The sequence below is a fragment of the Hermetia illucens genome, chromosome 1 (assembly GCF_905115235.1).
Source record: "Hermetia illucens chromosome 1, iHerIll2.2.curated.20191125, whole genome shotgun sequence".
NCBI lineage: Eukaryota > Metazoa > Arthropoda > Insecta > Diptera > Stratiomyidae > Hermetia > Hermetia illucens.
This window is the reverse complement of record NC_051849.1, coordinates 2104367-2116625: the sequence shown is the minus strand read 5'-3', so window position 1 is coordinate 2116625 and position 12259 is coordinate 2104367. Positions and strand designations below refer to the sequence as shown.

At 43.2% G+C, this 12259-nt stretch overlaps 1 protein-coding gene across 2 annotated transcripts in view; it reads left to right on the top strand.

Moving 5' to 3' along the window:
- Nucleotides 1-269: 269 nt before the first annotated feature.
- The window catches only part of LOC119650606 (carnitine O-palmitoyltransferase 1, liver isoform), a 71093-nt gene continuing 59103 nt past the window's right edge, over nucleotides 270-12259 (top strand). For both annotated transcript variants that reach the window (XM_038053493.1, XM_038053474.1), the window contains exon 1: nucleotides 270-693. The gene's annotated coding sequence lies outside the window, so the exon portion shown is untranslated. The remainder of the gene's footprint in view (nucleotides 694-12259) is intronic.

Here is a 12259-nt window from a genome sequence, read left to right as displayed (position 1 = left end):
TTAAACTGCCAGAAACGGTTATTTAACGATAAAGTGAACTGACTGCAAATAATATTCCAACGGGAAGTCCATCAAGAAATAAATTCCATGGACCATGCGAAAAGCTCGTTATCGTGCACTTTCTGGTGGAAGGTTTGCGGCGAATCGTAGCACCGGCGCGCTTGTGGGAACGAAAGCTTTCTTCAAGCTGGGCCGCTTCGTCGCCCCCCAGAAATTGGCTCAAATTGAAAGTGGAAAATGTCTGAATTTGCCTTCACCTTCCGTAGTTTCTCGCCTTCGCGATCTAAATGCTTGGTCGACTTCACTGTGCCGTGATGTTTCGCTGAGGACGGAGGTGTGATCCGCGAGTGCTTGCCGTATTATTTCTGATATTTTCGTTTCCGTGTTTTATAACCGTTACCCCGTGGGCTCCTTCCAGCAGCTGGGGAGCACTTTCAGTGCTGTCATTGTTGCTTTGTTGTGCGCTCCCAAGACTCGGGGACTCCACGTTTTGCAGTTTTTTCGTTGTTTCTTTTCGTTCCGCTATTTGCGGTCGAGCTCGCACTTGGACATTTTTAATTGAATTTGTGTGAAAATAGAAACGGGGAACGATAGTCAGTTGTGCAGTGCATTTTTCAGTGCTCAGTGGGAAAACGAAGAGTTCAGCCAACCACTGCCGAAGGGGAGGAGTGTACGTCAGTCAAATTACTTCCGGTGAGTTGATTTTAATTTACGAAATTATGGAAAACGGGAAAGTTCGAAAGGGCGCTAATGAATAGGTGCTCAATCTTGCGGATTCCAAGCACTTATTTTCGGACTGGGTCAAAGAACTCGGCATAGTGAAACATGGACGACTTGTGTGCGAACTGTTGGATCACACGAAAATTGTTGACCACTCTGGATTGATGGCAATGTAGTTTGTGGTGGAAGCGAGCTCTGATGGACCTTGCGGGAAGGGGTGGCAACATATGAAGAACAGCTGTGTTGAGCTGACTTGGTGAAGGCACCTGCTCACCTCGACCTGGTTGTCGGAGTTTCGAGCAACGGGACCTATTTCGATTTCTCAGACCAAACCAGTTTCATCACACACTCTGAATACTGTCTGGTGACGTTTTCCTCTGCGAAAAGTCTCCTCACACTTAATCGTTGGATTCAAGTGTTTTGCTGAGAATGGAAATGCCCATAAGTGCATAAACAAGAAACCAGCTTAGTACTATTGAAAATGGTGCAAGTCGACAAATTTTCCACTTGACTTGGGGAATCAATGGCGCGAACCAGGAATTCAGGGCCACTCAGCATAAACTATATTCCGACCGTGCACAAATTAGCTGTAAACAAACTGAGCGATTCGTAAGCCACATGTCTACCTCGATCGAGTTCCTGCTTTAATTCTTCAAACAGATGCACTTCTCTGCGATCTACACAGTTGCATGCACTTGCAGAGGCTCACGACAGCAGAGCTCTCCCCCAGCCGTTTCACCTGGACCTACGACTAGAGACAACACATTGAAGCCGGGTATGTGACATGGCAGTGGCGTGCAGTCTCGTTATCACATACATGTTGCAGCACGAGAAGAGCGTTGCAATCTCAAGTTCAAATAAACGTGCATTCATAGCAGATTACGCGGAGAGGAATTGGGATTGGCATCTCGAATGGGTCCGGAATGCTGCGAGGCAAGATGAACTTGAATTCAATTCACTCGATCGCATTTTCAACGTAAACAACACTCGCGGTCAAAGTCCACTCGATCAAATCAACAATTTTGTTTCACACCGGTTGGAAATGGTGCGGAATGGGAAGTATTTTATGTTGGGAAGCTCAATCAATCCAAAAATAATCTTTGAAATTAGTAAATTTTAAGATTTTGGTCTTAATTGATTGAAGAGTTTCAATAATATTTGAGCAACTAATTGTGTCGTTTCTGAGCAATTAGGGTTTCGGATCACAGGAGCCATGAACAAGCTCTAGATGCAATGAATGGATACGTCAGGTCCGCGTGTAGAGAGAGTGAATTAGCTAGCAGGGAGCGTGTCTTAATTGAGGGAGGTTAACCAGACTGGAGGAAGCCCCCAACGTAAAATTACATGTTCCCGGTTACAGTACTTTCCGCAACGACTCGGGTAGAGGCACAGCCATACTAGTCAAAGCGGAACTAAGGGCAAATAGTTCCCATCGGCTGCACTGGCGTTAAACTGCCTATTAGCAGTAGTCAGACTTCCTGTCAGGGGTGGTGGCGTCCCCCGAGTCCTAATCGGCTCTCTCTACTTCCAGGGCGGCACAGGTCATCATCTCACTCCCACTTTGGACGAACTCTGGGAAATTGCGATCAGTTTCGACGCCTTCATCCTCAGCGGTGACCTCAACGCAAGGCCTCTATCTTGGAGCGACTCAGTTAACAAGGAAAATGGCAAATTGCTCTTCGGTTGGTTCCAGTCAGGCCTATTCCTTAGCGCGGACATCATTAACGCGGGAGTGCGATCCTTTCGTCGTGGATCTTCTTTCCTAGACGGCTTTATAATGTTGCTCCTCTTTGGCAGCCCACTCGGACCATCATGCCCTCAGCCCCTCTCTCTACATCTACAGCAAATTCTCCTTTCACTTCACCAACCGCACAAATGCAGATCTTTCAATCTGATAAATGGGACGATTTCCAACGGGACAAATCGCGCATCCACTCTAATGTTGAGCTAAATACATACATCCGGAAAGTGAAGTCTGCCTTCGAAACTACAATTGACAAGCACACTCCAGTTAAAGAACCTGGTTACTACAAATACGGGTGACTTTCCCCCTCAACTCTCCTCTTAGTCCCCGATACGGAAAAGATGCAACGCTGACTACCGTCTCCTCTCCGAGATCATCAAAGATCTGTCCAGCAAAATCAATGGAGCTATTCGGTCCGAACTGAATGCATCTTACAAGAAGCTGCTCAAATCCCTCAAACCCGGCCCACAAGTTTTCTCAATAATTAATCGATTGGCCGGACGAAAAAAATATACCAACTTCAACCAAACCCCGGTAAAAATCACTCCCCTGAGGAAAAAATATCCGCCTGCGTAGACTATTTCAGCCACTTATTCAGAGCCAAATTGCCAGCGGACCCCATCTGGAACTCGGTGGTCGCCAATGCTGTCAGCGATAAAAGGATGAGCTTGGAAGGATCTTACCTTTGCCCCTTTTCTCCCAGATGTCCGGCTGATACAGTCAGAACAGGCCCATTCGCCTCCTCCCTTGCCTCCCTAAAGGAAGTCGAATTTGCAATCTCCCGGTGCAAAAATAAAAAATCTTCGGGCCCCGATTACATCCCTAACTTTGTTGTGCGGAAGTGTGCGCCTACCATCAGTGAACGTCTCGCCATCCTCTTCAATAACTGCCTGAACAACGGCCACTTCCCGGTATTTTGGAAATCAGCCCTCCTCATATCTATCCCCAAGAAGGGGTGCTCGGGCGATCTCAAAGATATGAGGGCTATCTCTCTTCTTTCCAATATTGGAAAAATCTTCGAACATATCCTACTAAGTCACCTCAATAGATACTACTCCACCATCATTCCACTTAATCAATTCGGCTTCGAAAACCTCAGATCCATCGAGTAGGTAATCCTGTGCCTACAAGACCATATCCTCAGTCAACTGGAAAACAGGCATTGCACCGTAGCCTGCGCCTTAGACCTCGAAAAGGCGTTTGATTCAGTTTGGAAAGAGGGATTTCTCTACAAACTAATCCAGTCCAATTGCCCCCTCCCCTTATTCAGAATCCTAGCAGACTTCATCTCCAACAGAACTACTCGACTTCCCGGTAAACTCAGGAGTCCCACATTCTAGGCTCCAAACTTTTTAACATTTTCCTCCACGATATTTCCCTCCCTCCCGTAAACTTATCCCCCACGACAACGGTAACTCAGGCAGCCCTTCTCCCGCCCTCTTCCCCCAACGACTATGGTCCTCCCGCGTCAGGAGGGATCCTCTTCGCTGATGACACCATCCTATATGCGAGTGGTCTCAGGCCCTCAATAGCTTCCCTCTCTCTCAATATCCTAACCAATACGTTCATCGTTTATTTCAACCGGTGGGCCCTTACCGTTAATTTCCTTAAGTCTGAGGTTATTTGCTACAGAAACCCCAGTGGGAAGTATCACTGGCGCACAATGCCAGAAAGCAAAAACCTGCACTTACGCATTGCTAACCACACACTCAAGTCGAAATCAAACATTAAATACTTGGGAATCTCCCTCAACAACAAACTAAAATCCAACCCTCACGTCAGATCTGCTATTGCCAATGCCTCTAAGGCCTCAGCTGCCTTAAAAAACCTCCTCTCATCCCGGGCCCTGTTCCCTGCCACCAAAACCCTTTTATACAAAACCCTTATTCGTCCAATCCTGACCTACGGTTTCTCAGCATGGGCTACCATGCCACCGAACGTAGCAGAAGCCATCCAAAACTTTGAAAGGACGATACTCAGGAAATGCACGGCCAAATACAGAAGGCCAAACCTAAAATTTCACCAAAACTCTCTTCTGTACGACCTTTCCGGGGTTTGCCCCATAATTCCGCACATGATCAAGTTATCGCACGTCAGACTGAAAAAGTGGATGTCCCACCCTAACCCACTGATAAAAAATCTCGCTAAACGCAATGCATTGTTACGCGAGCAGAGGTACAACGTATCAGGGCTGGTTCTCCTCTCAGACAGTAATTCTCCTCTCAACCATCAAGCCTTCCCTCCCTCCTTCATCCCCTCCTTTTATCAAAGCTACTCCCCGGACTGTTATGTCAAATGAGCACTGACATGCACCACCTTTTCACTTTATAACATGTAACCGGCTAGGCCGGATATTTCCGTAGGTTAGCGTTACATACTTAATTAGTCACTTTTAAGTTACTATTCCTTTTGTATCGCACAATAAATAAATCTGAATCTGAATTGAGGGAGGTTAATAGTGGGCTTCTCATCCACTATGATGTGCAGGTGGCGAGAAAGGACATTTCACACCACTATAACATGCGAAATCTATGAGCGATACCATGACCGTCAAGTTGTGGATAAAATCCGGCTCAATAGGTTGCGGTGGACGGGTCACTTAATCCCTATGAATGAGGATGATCCAGCCCGAAAAGTCTATAAGGACAATATCTATGGTAAAAAAAGAAGACGAGGCAGACCCTGCCTGAGGTCTAGCGATAGCGTAGGCCAGGACGCCAGGCAGTTTGTAGGGATATCGAATTGGTAGACATCGGCGCAAAACAGGATGTCTGTACATCGCACCAATATCTTAGGGGTCATTTCGGAACAGTATGCGGACTTTAGATCCCCGTTTCATCTGCTTCTCATTGATTTCGAGAAAGTTTTCGACGGTGTGAACAGGGATTATATCTGAAGTGTTCGACGCAGAAGTATTTTGGAAGGAACTAATAGTTATTATCAGAGTGACATATCACAGAAAGAAATGCCACGTGTTGCGTCGAATTAAGATGCTGACCTGGGCATATTTGGGATAACAAAAGATTAAATGCTCACTAGGTTCAGCAACGCTGCATTCTTAACAGAGGTCCCATTCTATGATTTTCATGAGCTTTAGGAAAGGTTTGCTGTACGCGTGACCTAAGCCGATTTACAGTATTCTCCTCAACTTCGGAAGGGGGGTTGGAGAGTTAACTAGTCAAAACTGGTAGGGTGGGGAAATAAGCCAGCAAAGAATCTACCCTTGGACCAGGAGGTTACCTGAAAATGACTGTTCCAATTCTCCAACATAGATTTCTTGACAGCGGCCAGAAGGTCTGTAGGCACATAGGGAACATTCAGCGTGGTAATTTGGATTGCTGGCGAGTCGATGACCGATTTCATTGAAGTTGCCCCGCAGTGCACAGGGCATCACAGAAGTTAGTGCTCCGTAGGGATTTTCTAAATTTATTGGACTATGAAGTGAACTGGGGTTTTGGAGCCAAGAAAGACGCAGGCATGGAGAGCATCGGCGATTATGGCAAGTTGGCAAACCTTTCTTTGATATGCTAACGTGATGGCTTGAAGAATGGCAAATAATTCAGCTGTGATGGTGGAGATATTGTTGAGAATAAAGCGACTGTTAAGGTTCAGGTCCAGAGAGGTGCAAGCGCATGAAGTTTTAAGTCGAGGTTGGGCAGCGTCAGTTGCAAAAAGGGTGCCCTAGCTAGGGGTCAAGATCGTAATTACTTTGAATGAGTAATTTCGGGAAAGTGTTGGGGTGGTACGTTAATGTTCAGCCCATCAAAGAGGGTTCGAATGTTTTTGTAGACTTTTGAAACACGATTTTTATCATCCGGATTTTCCTGGACCGTTAGAAAAGTGTTTGGGCATTTGGCCTTCAGTCATCCACTATGAAGAGCAGTGGCGAGAAGGAACATTTCATACCAACATAACATGCGAAATCTATGAGCGATACCATGATCGTCAGGTTGTGGATAAAATCCGGCTCAATAGGTTACGGTGGACGGGACACTTAATCCGAATGGATGAGGATGATCGAATCCGGAAAGTCCACAAGGGCAATATCTACGGTAGAAAAAGAATACGAAGCAGACTCTGCTTGAGATGGAACGATGGCGTAGGCCAGGACGTCAGACAGCTTTTAGGGATATCGAATTGGTTGACCTCCGCGCAAAACGGGGATGTCTGGAGTCCCTTATTAAGACAGGCCTAGATCGGATACCGGTTGTTGCGCCGATGATGATGATAATGATAACATGCCGAGACGGACTATTTCTCCAGACAAAAGTGAAATATGTAATTTTTTCTATTGACATGCTCGTGAAGTTTGCACGGCACTGCAGTTTCTGTGTTGTTGCTGCTTCCACTTATTCGCAAATGCTGGGAATTGAAGATTTTTAGAGATGATCAATATAGTTCCGAAAAAGAGCACTCGTTTTGAGTGCGAAAATTGGAGGAGAACATGCGTTCTTCCTTTTGTCGCAAAGATAATAACTAAAGTAATTCGGAACGTATCAAAGAATACCTCGAGAGCTGGATTGATAGAGAGGTTAGGCTCTAAAAATTCCTGCACTGACCACCAATATCCTAGGAGTCATTTTGGGGCAGTATGCGGAATTTAGATTCCCGTTTCAACTGCTTCTCATTGATTTCGAGAAAATTTTCGATACTGTGAACAGGGATTATATCTGAAGTGTTCTGCGTAGAATGAGCATTTCGAAAAAACTGATAGTTATTATCAAAGTAGGTATCGAGGTAAGATTTCAGAGGAATCTGAAGTTCAATGTTGGGCATGTTTGTATTCGCAAAAACGAATAAATTCGTACGTTTATTTTCTATGAATACGAATTCGCATTCGAAAAAGTGAATATCTCGGTATTTACACAAGTGAATACGAATACGGCTGTTTTCTCACGTCCGAAAGTGAATACAAACGTATTCGTATTTACGAGTAAAAGGCAAATTGCCTATAATACCGAGTGACAGCTGGCATACATATGTAGGTCCAGAGCCTAGCTATCTTTCGTCTTCACGTATGGTCATCGTAAGCCGGACCAGGGAACTTAGCTCTTTCTGATGTTGCTTACCGAGACATCGTGAGACAACTAAAAACACAACAACAACAATAAAGTGGATGTTTTCGATTTTTGTTGAAGGATTTAAGGAGTTCTGAGTTCATCATCCTTTCAACGGCAAATCGAATCAATTGTTCTGCTTCGGCCGGCTTATGTCTGAACTAGGCAGTTTTTTATTTTCAAAATAGTTCACATCCCTGTCGTATTTGTGAATATATATAAAGGAGAGAAGAACACCTAAGGACTATTTTTGGTTACGCTGCTATCATACAGAGGTAGCTTCTTATAAGTTGCCTTTGTCTTTTCGTGCTATGGCTCCATAACTGGGCCATTGTCACCAAGTCGTGTGTAGTATTTGTGCGAAATTTTTCAAAATCATTGTAAAATTAAAGTCTTTGGCTGACTATGCGTGACAAAAGTAGAATCAGTAATCTAGAATTTGCTTTGACAAAAAGCGCTCCATGATGCGTGAGGAGACTGTCTTGAAGGTTCTGAAATCAACCATCTTACGTGATGTTTGCCGAAGTCTAGTAAATACTGGTGGTTTGACGTGAGTACCTGTAGGCACTAGGTAGGTGTAGGTTTAATCCCACCGGTCCTCTTCAGACACTGATTTATTTGGGGACCACTTCAGACGAGTCCCTTGCAGACTCGAGCCTGATCGCCCAACTAGGCCATTTGTGTGTTGACTCAACAGAGAGGGTTGCTGCCCCATCTATCTCTGAGTACTTCATCGAAGTCCAAAAAAATGGTCAAAACAATTCTACATGCAATTAATGGATGTCCAAATTCAATTGGAAGAAAAATAAATTTGCACTGCGGTTGAATGCACATCATAAAGTGCTCTTCTAGATTAAAAAAACAAAACAAATAAGAACAACAGGCGATGGAATTTGGTCTATCTAAAGACCTTTTAAGAGAGTGTTGATGATTATTTGTTTTCTAGGTTTATACACACATTACTGGGGTGATCTAAGAAAAGAACCACATTGTTTTCCAAAGTACAATCTTTGTGCTAGTCCATTCGTAGTTTGGAAACATTGTCGCGTAATGATACCCTTGATTTGGTTTCCCCCTCTTAGTATTTAATAAAAATTTAAGTTAATGCATTAGCAAAGCGATAATTCCATCCACGCTACCTAAACGCAGTCGGAAATAAAGACAAGTCTGTGTGAAATTCAGGCAATTCTAATTATCTATGTCTGAAGTCTGAAAAATTTCGGGGACGATGCATTGAATATAAAAAGGAAATTATTGACTTCCCGTTTTTTTCTCGTGATAACGAACAAAAGACGTCTCGTATTTGAAAAAGAAAAACCAACATGCATGAAAATGCGATGTTCTTTTTGGAGTCCAAAAACTGCCTGGAAATGAGGTGTTGATGACGGTAAAGCGTAACCTTATGTTAAACATTCGCATTACTCAATTAGGTATTCATCAACAAAAAACTTTTTCGCCATTGTAAGCGCGAAGATCCATTCTCTGCCTGGCACTCGAAACTGAAGAAGGATGAAGACCTAGTCCTAGTCGTAAGCCTCGGCTTTCCGACCAAATATCTGCTCCCCTTCAATTCGACACATAAGAAAAAATATATTTTTTCTCCTACTCCTTTTGTTTGGAGTGCGAAGGCTGATGTGATGTTCCTTTTTGGAGTCGAAAAATTGCCTGAAAATGAAGTGTTGAGGACGGTGAAGGGTAGCCTTACGTTAAACACTCGTATCACTGAATCAAATATTCATCAGGAGGGGAGACAAAGTTGAGAAACTGATGTTATCTCTAGTTAGCAAAGATACAGTAAATTTGGAGCTGGGAACTTAGTGACATTAGGTCCCCACGCTGGGCACCATTTGTAATAAGAATGTCAGGTTAAAATTGACTAATAAAACCAAGAGGCAGAGCTATCCTAACATATCCCGAAGGTTTCAGGACTGCTAGCCAGGTTTCGGAAGATATCTAGGTGGGGTTTTCTGCACACCTTAGTCCTCCAAATGCCATATACAAAAAAAAAAAAATAAAAGGGTGAACCAACTGTAAAGGCCGTGTTTCATTGTTAACATTTATTTATTTATTTAATGAGGACAATACACAGAAAGCAAATTTCTTATTACATATTGTCCTCAGAGGGAGGAGCAAGTAAATGGCATATTTTGCGCTTAAAGCTAGAGAGACATAGAGTCAAAGGAACCAAGCTGTAGGGCATTGTAGGACCTGCAAAACCTCGGGATCGGAGAGTGAAAGTAAATCTCGTGCTCGGCGAAGGGTACATCAAAAATGTCCGCATTACGTGTGTTATGAGACGAGGCGATACGGAAAGTAATATCCGATTTGGCGGAGCAGTCCATCAGACCATTGCAGAGTTTGAAAAGAATACACATATCAAGGAAGATACGGCGTTGCTGTAGGGAGGCGAGATTGAGGGTGCGGAGTCGTGACGGATAATCAACCCGTGGAAGGTTCTTTTTGTAAAAGAGGGTCCGGGTGAATTTGCGTTGTACAGCTTCAAGAGCGCGGCCGTCACGGATGCGGTAGGGGGACCAGACTACACAGCAATATTCAAGGATGTTTTTGACAAGGGAATTGAAGAGTGTTAAGGAGGGCTGGATTGAGGTAAAGTCGGACGAGGAACGTAGGATAAAACCAGACATTTTGGAAGCTCTATTGATGATGTCAACGAAGTGGGAATTGAAACGAAGTTTATCGTCGAATATTACACCCAGGTCTTTGAAGGAGGTCAGTAGTGAAAGGGGTTGACCACTGAGAGAATAGGAAAAGGATGATGGGGAGGGTTTAAGGGAATAGCGCATCCAATGGCATTTGTTGACATTCAGTGTTAGCTTGTTGACCGAACACCAACGGGATAAATTATCAAGGTTGGATTGTAAGAGAGCACAGTCCAATGGAGACGAAACAGAGGCATACAATTTAAGGTCGTCTGCGTAAAGCAAATACGGACAGGTGAGGATGGAGGCGAGGTCATTGATAAAAAACAGGAAGAGTAGGGGGCCAAGTGTAGAGCCTTGGGGAACACCAGAGGAAGGAGAGAAGGAACCAGATGAGTGACCATGAAAAGAAACTTTGCAGGAACGGTATGAGAGATAGGAGGAAAGCCAGGAGATGACTGAGGGAGTTAAGTCTAGCGAAGAAAGTTTAGAGAGGAGAATGTTATGGTCAACGGTGTCAAAATCTTTGGAGAAATCAGTATAAACAGCATGTACCTCCTGTCGTGAATTCAAGCGTTTAGCAACAAAGTTGGTAAAGACCAGAAGATTTGAAGCCGTTGATCTATGTTTGACCGGTGGTGGATTTTCACATCCGGTGTGTTATAGAGACTCTTTAGGAGGGCTGTGCTTAGGTGCTGGCATTGCTATATCAACTGCTAAACCCTTACTAGACAGAAAGGCCAACAAATCCGTCAATGATAGAAGCTTATATGCAGGCAAGAATTGGTGACAGTGGGTGTGACCTCATTTAAAATGCATCTTTTCTCAAATCCATTTCAATCTTTATCGAAGAAAACAAAAACTGCACGTACTCCAACCAAACTCAACCTACTGGCCTTGAACAATATTTCATGAAATGTTAACCGGCATTGAGTTATTCAACTTTTCGTGAAGTTATGATTAGTGCCGGGCTCCGAATCATTTGTCTGAAGACCCTCGAATGTTGGATATAAGGTTTTTTTCTTCGAGTGTTGAATTCATTCCGAAAGTTGAACAAAAACTTCACAGTGCCAGCATGGTATCATGATGATGGTCTTGGAAAAAAATCATTGATTTTTTCTCCTTGGAAATTTTGAGAAGAAGCTGAGATGCTAGAAACGGCGTATTTTTGTAATTGAATGGTATTAAGTGGCTCAGTGCAGAATTATGTATTAATATTTATTTCTTATACAATAAACAAACCGATAACATTTTATTGTACAATCGCATGATAAAAATTATTAATAATTGGCTGGGTTCAGTTATCAGAAGTGTAGGTACGTCTGTAGTATTGCAAAGTGGCTGGGTTGAAGGCAGTGGGGGGCAATGATAAGTTGTGAATATCTTGGCATGTGACATGCCCCGTGGAGCATTTGTATAGTCATCACAGCTTATTGTAATTCATATGAAATATTACCGATTGTTTTACTAATATCGTGCTTTCACCTCCCATTGAAGCAGATGCCCCTAAATTCAGAACTATGGACTTTGATATACTGCGCAAAAATTAATTCGTGTCAATTCATACTTACTGAAGGACGAAGTCAAGTATTTGATACATTTTTGAAATGGAGATTTCCAAATGAGTCGTGCTTACTGTTGCATTAAAAAGATTAAACTAATCAATCATCGAGCGTGAAACTGAATGCTAATTTAGTTAGATAATAAATTACTCTGAGACAGATTTTCAAAAAACAATTAATGAGACATTCTGTGGGGAGCGGATATCTACCTATTTTATTGACCTAGAATCTAAGCAATATTTTTAGATGCTGGGATAACTCTGCAAAGATTGGAATTAGCTTTATCAGAACATGAGATTCTCGTCAATTCAATATTCAACCGGATTTCTTCGCTTAATGTCATATAAATAGTAGAAATTTAACCTTCCGCTAGTGACATAATTTTTGTAACTGAGGTGGGTAACATGGGGTGATGCCTCACCCCAAGGAGTTATTAAGTAAATAAAACTTCCTTTTTTAAGGTTTTGTGTAAAACAAAACCGTATTAAAATCGATTCACTGTATGTCTGTCTGTCA